The 10,961-nt window shown below is 43.1% G+C and overlaps 1 protein-coding gene across 1 annotated transcript in view; it reads left to right on the top strand.

Moving 5' to 3' along the window:
* Nucleotides 1–10,961, top strand: part of LOC119266713 (transcription factor bHLH35-like) — a 32,256-nt gene that overhangs the window by 17,987 nt on the left and 3,308 nt on the right. The gene's annotated exons all lie outside the window — the stretch shown is intronic.

Genomic DNA, 10,961 nt, shown 5'->3' on the forward strand with positions numbered 1-10,961 from the left:
GAACGCACTTCGTGTACAAACTGGACATACTCTTTCCGAGTATCAGGGTTTCGGACGAGAACTCATCTGTTACATGGAAACTTCAATGTTTTTTAAACTTATTTGAACTCCGGACTTCTTTTGTGTTTAGTATGCAGCATTTAAAGCGACGTCATCAATTTCCAACATGTTCTGACATCATTTGTTGTTTTTCGGTCATTTACCTAATTGTTTAGAGAGCTAAATGACCGTGAAATTGAAAATCACTACAAAATGAATCCTGAAAATGTTGAAACTTGGCATGGTATCATCATATCACCCGCATAGCATGCGCGAAAGAGTAGAGAGGGTCATGGCAAAAACTGGACACACTTCATGTACAAACTGGACAACTCTTTCCGAGTATCAGGGTTTCGGAGTACGGAGTGGGTACTAATGTGCATCCCACCAATCAGGAAGACTCACACGGATCATGTGTTTCTTTCTAGCTCTTGCGAGTCGTTGGATCAAGGGTGTGTTTCTTCCTAGCTCATGTGAGTTGTTGGATCGAAACTACCACAATCACTTTGTGAGCCAGACGACCCTATATATAGCCCACCTCTCGCCTTCCCTGCATAAGTCTTTCAGTTCATCGACTACATATATCTACCAGTTCATCGACTGCATACATCTACTAGTTCATCGACTGAATACAAATCATTCGGATTCGCCATCATACGTCCAACCGTGCATTTGATATGCATATATATGCATCACGAGCAACGGTTGGGCTGTATGATGGCGATACCGATTGGTTTGTTCTAGATCCGACATAAAAGGTTTGATACAACTTCTTTTTTGTGACATAAGAGCTATCGATCTCTCCTCCTACCTATTTTAGTTACACAACTACCTATTTGTGCCAAATTTTCACTTTTGCTATTGCTCTTACATCATAAGCATCCATGTTAACTGGACTTACAAGTAATGCAATTTAACCAAACTATCTTGTGATCCATGTTGATTAGCTTCAAGCCTTGCGGAATAGCATAGATTGCACTAAGCTATGTGCAGTGCAGTCTACACTATTCCGAAAGGCTTGAAACAAATTAACCAGCATTGCACCTCTTTTTTATTTTTAATAACTTATTTAAACTCCGGACTTTTTTTGTGTTCAGTATGCAGCATTTAATGCGACGTCATCAATTTCCAACATGTTCTGACATCATTTGTTGTTTTTCGGTCATTTACCTAATTGTTCAGTATGCAGCATTCAATTTCCAGAAGAAAATAAATAGAAGAAAATAAATAATGCAGAAAAGAAAAAACTATATAAAAAACTACTCAAAAATAAATAGAAGAAAATAAGTAATGCAGAAAAGAAAAAACTATATAAAAAATTTGTTGGCACGCTGCCCAGTGGGCCTGCCAGACCTAGGGTGTGCAAATGCAGGCCCAGACGGGCCAGCAGGCTCACAGGGCAGCGTGCCCTAATTAATTAGGCCGAGAAGCCTGCTATATAGAGGAGTTCGAAGAGGTAGCCGCAGCTGGATTTATAAACCAGTGCGGCTGCCCTGCGCCGGGCGAGGTGGGACTAAACTTTAGGGTGGCAGCGCAAGGCCTTTAGTACCGGTTGGTGGCTCCAACCGGTACTAAAGGCCCCCTTTAGTACCGGTTGGTGGCTCCAACCGGTACTAAAGGCCTGGCTCCAACCGGTACTAAAGGCCTTCGTTTCCCGCCGCTTGGCCTGGCGAAAATAGGCCTTTAGTACCGGTTGGAGCCACGAACCGGTACTAAAGGCCCATCCTATATATATAGCACTTACGAAAATTTCAGTTTCATCTCCCCACTTCGTCTCCAACCTCCGCCGCGCGCGCCGCTCGATCCCATCGTCGCCGCCCGTCGCCCGTACCGTCGTCCGTCGTCATCGTCGCTGTCCCCGCCGCCGCCCGTCATCGTTGCCGTCTCGCGCTGCCGCCCCGAACGCCGCCGCCGTCCGTCGTCATCGCCGCGGCCGTACGTCTCTCTCTTGCTCCCGCACACACATACACACACATACATACACACACATACACACACACCGGCGCCCCCGCCCCGTACGCCGGCGCCCCCGCTCGTATGTACGGGGCGGCGGCGTACGGGGCCGCACACACACACACATATACCACACACACACACACACATACACACACACACATACACACACACACATACACACATACGTACACACATATACGTATATATACACACACACATACGCACACACACATTTTTTTTACTTATTTTTTGTTTTCTAGAAAAGTTAATTAGATGATCGAATGTTAGATTAATGTCGAATGTTAGATGAATTAGCTAGCTAGATAGAAAAATTATCGAACTAGAGATTAGAACTAGTTGAATAATTAATATAACTAGTTTATTTTTAGTAAGAAAATTTAGGTATATGAGATTAGAACTAGTTGAATAATTAATATAACTAGTTTATTTTTAGTAAGAAAATTTAGGTATATGAGATTAGAACTAGTTGAATAATTAATATAACTAGTTTATTTTTAGTAAGAAAATTTAGGTATATGAGATTTGATGATCTAATTAAAATATTATTTGTTAATGAGTTTTTATGTTTATTTAATTTTTATATATTTTGAGTTTATATAAATGTTAGATTAATGTCGAATGTTAGATGAATTAGATAGAAAAGTTAAATATATAGTAATGTCAATTGAATATATAGTTAGATATATTAATGTCAAATGTTAGATGAATATATATTTGGCTAGATATAGGTGTTTAATGTTTCACCTATATGAACATAGGAAATGTCATCTGACGACGAAAAAGATTTTATTGTGCGCGAACACTGTGAAGACCAGCGCGGCCTGTGCGACCAAAATTTCCTTGTTGATGGTAGGTGCTTCAGCATCAAGCTGGATGAGACATTCGAAGTTGATACAGTAAGTCACTTTGTCAATTATTATTTGAATGCAAAACTTATGCTTCATTTGCTTCAACTTATAATTTTAAATTTTCACTATTCTACTAGCGCATCCCCTGCCATGCAAGAATTTTTGTCTTGGATAAGATAGGTTTTAGTGCTATAGATGATATGGAGGTAAAGAGAGTTTACTTGAAGATGGAGCATGGGTATACTTTCAACATCAAATTATATAATGGAGAGACATACACCCATTTTGAATGCAAAACTTGGCAAGCACTATGCAAGGCTTATGCATTTGAGCCTGATATGGTTATCACCTTTGATATTCGTCCGGAAGATGATATTGAAGGTAATATAGACAACTGGGTCGATGTGCAAACGCCTCCAGTTCTACCATTTGGTGAGTTTTTCTCAACCATGCATGCATATGTTTATGTCTTTCATACAGTTTATTCAAAAATAGTTGACAACTAATTTGTATTGTCAGCTTATTTCGGTTCAAGCAAACATGTCCGGCGCTTGGTAGACAGGACCTACTACTGCCCCGGGGCTCAACTAAACTGCGAGGAGATAAGTCATTATGTTTCATGGCTTGGGGATCTTAATACTGTCAAGACAAATTTTTTCCTAAACTTAGAAATGTTAGTACTCAAAACGTGCGACCAATGGTGATTGTATTGAACTACGGTCACATCTATAATCAAAAGATGGTAAGATTTTAAATATTTGTCCTTAATTAGTGCATCTTTTGCATACATTATTTTTGAAGCTAAACTTTCATTGCTTAGTATATTAATTACTATACGATGTTGTTCAAAAGGGACTTCCGATGACAGTTGTGCCTCAGTGGATCGAGATAAAAGGTCGCATGTCAATGGTTAGCTTACGACCAAGATTTCCTACATTGCACATGAGTGCATTCAGGATTTCTGAAAGCGAAGAATGCTTAATAGTGAAAGATTGGAGCAAAATTGTTAACGATCGCAGAGAAGTACTAGGGGGCAGTAAGGAGAAGCGCAACCCAAGATTAGGAGACAGATTCATCTGCATGCTCCAGTATGATGAATCAGGAGAGCTATACATGTTCTATGCTATTCTACCTAAGAGGGAGCAGCAGGATCAGTAGCTACTAGTTCATGCTCTTAATTAGTACTTGTCTCATGTCCGTGTCCTGAACTTCGATGTTGGTGATGATTATGTTGAACTTGATGATATCTTTGCTTCTGTTACAAAGTGAATGTTTCCTCTTTAAGCTAGCCAGCGTTGATGATGATTAGATAGCTAGCGGTAATGACTATGATGATTAAATAGTGGTAATTAGACGACTACGATGATTTTTAGCTAGCTAGAGTTTATTTATTTATTAATATGCGATGATGATGATGATGATGACGACTACAACTCATTATAACGTAAAACAATCCTAAATTAAATTGATAACACAAATTTAATTGAAAAATACAAAATAAAACAAAAACCCACAACCATTTAGTACCGGTTGGTGTTACCAACCGGTACTAAAGGGCTCCCGGCCCCCGGAGCTGGCTCGTGCCACGTGGTTCCCCTTTAGCACCGGTTCGTGCTGAACCGGTACTAAAGTGGGGGGCCTTTAGTGCCGAAACTTTAGTGCCGGTTCCTGAACCGGAACTAAAGGGCCTTACGAACCGGTGCTATTGCCCGGTTCTGCACTAGTGTTATGAGAGTTCCTAGCATGCATCACCGTACGGCAGAATAACACAGCAACCATAACATAGACCACCGTACGATACTTGAGTTGCTAAGGCCTTGTACAATGCAAGGTGCTTAGGGGAGTTGCTTATAGAAATAAACCAGGCTTTTCTTAAGCACATGTGCTTATTTGTACAGGGTAGACGCATAACTAGGCGTCTCTCCTGTAGAAATAGGCACTGATGCTTCAGAAATACCCTGTTTATTTTTCTAAGCACCACCCTAAGCATCTAGCATTATACAAGGCTTAAACATGCATCACCAAAATAGTATTAACAACTAGGAACACTAAACCAGAGTAGCAGCAAACTCTTAACATAAACGGCAGATCAACCACCACTCAGCATAGGTTCAGACACACCATAGGACATCAGTTTTAGACTCTAACAACAAACAAACATACATAACATAACAGGACACGGCGGTCCTGGGGCAGCAGCAGCACTCTAGCAGCACATCACTTCTCTCCCTTCTTCAATGCATGTTGTAGGGCTCATTGACTTTGACAATCTCGAGGAAGCGTGCGTAGGCAGCATGTTTAGCCAGAGTACTGGCACTATGATTCTTGCCATGTCCATTGCCAGTGCTGAAGGCATGCTGGACCATGCCATCTATGCCGCCACCGATCACCTTGCAACAGAAAGGGCACCTAATCTTGCCAAAGAAACGGTACTTGATCTTCCCAGCAATCAGATGCCTCAGGGTGTACCGGCTCTTGTTGTGCCTGTTGTCCATGCTGTAGTCCACGTCGTCGTCATCCTCCTGTGAATTAGTGAATTAGTACACATAGAAGAACTCAGCTAATCTATTACTGTGGAAAATTGGCTAGCTGAAATGTTTTGATTTTTTGGTATCCAGTGGATATGTACTGTCAGCCCATAATTATTAAGGGAGCGATCACTTCCTTTGCAAAATGGAAATATGTATAGAATTTGCAAATGGATCATCTATGAACATGTGTGCAAACTAATCATATATGAACATGTGTGCAAATTAATTCATCTACATAAACTAAAATGAATCAGGAACTGCAGCATTTTGTCACTGTCCTTGGGAAGCCAATGGAGAATCCTGCCATATATCCATTGTTTAACCCACTTTTTCATTAATGTATCCCTGCCATGAACATTTTCTTGTGTTTGGGTTCATTACCCCACTTCTTTCATTAATGTATCTCTTGTGAAACTTATGCTCATCTAGTTAACAAGACAAACCACAATGCCATGAAAAAAAACCAGAGTATCTGCTGGAATCAGAATGTGAATCAGATTTAAAAATCCACAACCAACATGAAGATCTATGCTAGATCCCTACAATCCTACATACGTAGAACTAGCACGCCCAAGTGAAATTGATGCTCATCTAGTTTATAAGAAAAACCCCAATGTCATGAAAAAAATAGAGCAAAAAACAGAGTACTACCTCAGATAGCTCGTCGATGGCATCCTCGTCGAAGTCGCTGCCCTTCCTGCTATCTAGGTCGAACTCCTTTATGGCGTTCTCCTCCATGAGCTCTTTGATTTCGTCATGCACCTTGCGCTTACGCCTTCTCATCTCCTCCTCCTCCAGATCTTCCCCGACCTTGTGCTCACCGACGGGTGCCTCGACGGCTGCGATGGCAGCGGGAGCAGGCACAACGGTCACTGCACTGCCAGCTTCCACCGCTACGGCGGACTCAGCCGCTGCACCCACGGCTACAGCCACGGCAGCAGACTATTGTGCTCCGATGGTTGCCTCCGGCTCGTCCGCCGCATCTTCACGCCCGCGCTTCATCGTCGGTCGAAGACAGGAGGAGGAAGGCGTAGGAAGGGAGGAGGGTGGTGAGGAAGGAGGAGAGGGTGGTGAGGTGGTGAGGAAGGAGGAGAGGGTGGTGAGGTGGTGAGGAAGGAAGAGAGGGTGGGGAGAGGATGATGGTTTTCTACCCGATTTGGGGAAGAAATGCACTACTCCTGCCTCTTGGAGTTACCGAGAAGCCGCGGGTCCCGATTTGACTTGACACACCCACCCGGTCGTCCCCATTCGACGTGGGGACGTGGCGGTCGTGCACGCGGTCGTGCACCTCCTGCGGTTTGCCATCAATTGCTATCGGTCTCACAAGTGGGTCCCCTTGTCATCCACACAACCGAGCCACCACATGTACCACATTTTTCTTTCTCCCCGTCTCGACCACTCCACATCTTTATTTCTCCCCTTCTCGACCAGCGCCGCCGCCGTCGCCACCATCTCTCGACGACCCCTCTCTTCGCTGCCGGTGCGCGGCCGCCGCCAACTCCGGCAAGTATGTGAGATCTCCCCTCTTCTTCCCTTCCCCAACCGCGTCTCCCTACGGAGGCGGATTTGAGCCGATAGGTTTGGACTGAAACTTAGTTTTTGGATTGGATCTTGATTTGGTTTCTATGATTTGAGACCAAATCAATCAATTAGTTTGAGCCACCACTACCACCTACTACTGCTTCAAATCCAAGAGCCGCTGTTGCTGGCCGGAGCTCGTCGCCTCTCTCGAGTTTTGACGCCATGTCTGATCTAGATTCATGACGTGCCCTCGCGTATGGCTTTGTCCACGGTTTGAACCTTTGGATTCAATCCAAAAGTTGAAAACGGTTTGGACTGGGTTGGATGACGAGCATGTATAGTTTGGTTTGGTCTAGATTCTAAATGAAAATATCTTGATTGGTTTGGTTTTGATGTGTGCTGTGGATTGGACTGGTTTTAGTTTGGATGCCGAACTATTCCCAGGTTTAGATGAGACGGGCATTGCCATTGTCATTGGCATTGCTTTATTATGTAGATGATAGAAAATAGATTGATTGGCCATTGCCAGTATAGGTTATCACTATGATTTATTATATGTATGATCTTTGTATTGTACTATGTACAATTCAACTTAGAGTTCAACACGTTCTGTGTAGAATGGAGGAAGCACAATGTGGACGCTGCAACTCACGGTGCCGGACCAGCCTTTCTACTGCCACGCTGTTCGGCATCTACTTCCAGCCTTCTTTTGTTTTTGCAGCGGTAACAATTTATATGAACCTTCTGACAGTACATTTTTTTGTTTTTTTTGCTATTTCCACTAATGTATTGTGTCTGTTATTTGTTTTTATCTTACATAGATCGTACCATGCAATGTGAGATTGGCATTCAATGAGCTCGTCGCAGACACCGTGACCTTCGATGCTCTTGGGGGGCCATACACTATGCAGGTCGAGAAGGGGCGAAAGATAACCCAGATAGGAGGAGATGATTGGGATCGTTTCATCGCCTGCATGTGTCTTAGTGGGGGTGAATTGATCAGCTTCTCCTTCACAAAAGATAGGCCCAGGATTTCTGTTATCTATCTAAATTTGATTCCGGATAGTGAGGATGAAGTTCATGAGGAGGAAGATGATGCTGATTCAGATGATGACGATTCTGATGATGATGAGAACCCACTTGTTGAATACTTGTATGCCCAAGGACTCAGACTGGGCGACGAGGAAATCGGCAACCTCTGGGACATGCTTCCGCTACGTGAAGACTACCTAGGGAAGCCATTCGTGACCCTCCTCACAAGGACGAATGTTAAACGGCATATCATGGTATGTTACTTAGTGTGGTAATTATATGATATACATGCTTAGTTAGTGTAGTAGTTCATATGATATGCATGTTGTAGTATTGTGATGAGAGGCCTAGTTTAGAATTCATTTAGTGAAGAATTTTATGACATGCATGTAGTGTAGTAATATGCGATGATATGCTTAGTGTACGCAGTAATCTAATGATATGCCTAATTACTGTAGTAATTTGATGCTTGGCGTATAGTGTACTGATGTGATGATATATATGCTCAGTGTTGAATCCAATGATATATGTGTCTTGAAGTGTATGCTTTGTTGATAATTGCACGTGACATGATCATATATCATGTCAACTATTTTGCTATTTCCACTAATGTATATGATCATGTCAACTATTTTCAGAAATTACCTAAGAGGTTATTTGATAACTGTGGCATCGACCCGGACGAAGAAGGCATGGCTGCTGGACTACGCCTTACCAGAACGGGCTCCATCACCAGCTGTGCCTATGCAGTGGACACGGACGGTCGCACTGTCTTGAGCAGGGCAGGGTGGACGAAGTTCCTTCATGCCAAGAATCTTCGGGTAGGACAGGCCATCCTACTCACTGTTGCGAACACCCGTCGCCATGACTTGAGGATGATGATCACCATCCACCTCATTTAGAACTGCGGTGGGCCATGTTTCAATCTGAAATAAACTTGTTATGTTAGCTCTTGTTTGCGAGTACTTGTCGTGTATTACCGTACCTATATCTACTCATATCTAGGTACTATTGCTTGTGATGGATTGCAACTATTATTAACTGGTACCTAATGCTCTACTAGCTATGATTATTCCACTGTGTGATGTTTTATAGGCTGTAGTGTGACATGGTAACTGTTATATATGGTAGAGGCTTGTCTCTAAGACCTTGTACAATGCAAGGTGCTTAGGGATGTGCTTCCACTATGTGATGTTTTGTACGTGCCAGGTTGTAGTATGAAATGCTAACTGTTCTATATGGTAGTGGCTGGTCTCTAATTGGACCGACATGTTGAACTAGTATCAATGGTAGAGGCGTTTCGTTATGCGCCACATCCAACAGTTCACATAATTAATTACCCAAAGATTACGGTATGAAACCCTTGGTCATACATAGCAATATTTCGTTCCTAAAAATTAAGGTACTTCCACATTCAAACTAACTAATACTACAAATTCGAAGGAACTACTTAATACATTAACAGCACATAGGGAAGTAGCCCTGGTCCAATGGCTTGAGAAATGATGAACAAAAACTAAAAGAAGAAGGATCAGCCAGTAGCAGCACCATCAGCCTCCCAGCCTCACAACTTCAGCCAGCCTAGTGAACTCCAGGTTTTTTCCTGCAAAACACACATGTGATGTTGGAGGCAAGAAAATAAATATGCCAGGGGTCTTGTCATGGCATCTAATCGCACGGAATGCTAGTACAAATGATGGAGAACAAAACATGCAACATGAGCAAATTCATAGGAGTTCTAGATCCATGGATACCATCAAGAAAAAATGCTCAGTTTTAATTCAGACACAAGACTAGGTGAAAACATGCATATTTCATATCAGCAACATTGATATGGCATCTTTGCAAGCTTGGGTCAGTGACTTGTCTTGTGTTTCATGGCATGACAATAATTTTAACAATAAGTAGACATGAAATTGACCCAAACTCATGTACAAAGTTAGGCCATATGATGCATGGATTAATTCACACATAAATGAAAAAATGCCAACTTTGTATAGAATTTGCAGTACTGAAATATTTCAGTGTGTACCGGTGTGTACTGAAACTGCAGTAGTGAAATAATTCAGTGTGCATCGGTGTGTACTGAAATTGTAGTAACGAGATATTTCAGTGTCTACCGGTGTGTACCGAAATATTGCAGTGTCTACCACTACAACATTACAAATTTTGCCTAGGGCAGTACCGAAATATTTCAATGCCTACCGGTGTGTACCGAAATATTTCAGTGTCCATCACTACAACATTACAAATTTTGCCTAGGGCAGTTCCGAAATATTTCAGTGCCTACCGGTGTGTACCAAAATATTTCAGTGTCTACCACTACAACATTACTAATTTTTCCTAGGGTTCATATGATGCCTAGGGTTCACATACATCATAATCCATCCTCCAAATCAATGTACTCAAATGTTCATGCAATTCATTGAGATTAAAATGCCATCTAGCATTCCCTCTCTAAACTATTATGATCAGTATCACCACGATGTAAGCACGAGCAGTAGAAAGATGAGGAGTGGGGAAGCTTACTCTAAACATAGCTACCGCCGTCGTTCAGACGAGGAGAGCGGCGAGGGAAGCGTGGAGAACGGCGGGGAAGCGAGGTCGCGACCATTGTCCTCCTCATCTTGCGCTTCGAAGTCTTCGATGACTCGGTTGGAGGCTGCACAATCTGCAACGGCACCTCGTGCACGGTGGGTTCCTGATCCAGTGGATGCTCTACCCTGGATCTGAACGCCCACCACCTCCGCCTGGTCCACTCGCTGGACGAATTGGCCTGCTCCATCACCCAGAGGAGGATCTCGATCTTCTGAATCGGTTGCGTGGGCTGGGGGGAAAGCTTTGCCCTCTCCTTCTTCGTCAAATTCTTGAGAGTGGCCATTGTCGTCCAGCTCATCTGCCTTGTGTTGTCAAACCAAGAACGGATCTCCCTCAACCTGGCCAACTTGACCTGGTCGCCGCCGGCGATCTGCACGAAGTCGGTGTTCTCGCCGCCGGCCATCAGCTCGATCTG

Source organism: Triticum dicoccoides, chromosome 3A, assembly GCF_002162155.2.
Source record: "Triticum dicoccoides isolate Atlit2015 ecotype Zavitan chromosome 3A, WEW_v2.0, whole genome shotgun sequence".
NCBI classification, from domain to species: Eukaryota; Viridiplantae; Streptophyta; class Magnoliopsida; order Poales; family Poaceae; genus Triticum; species Triticum dicoccoides.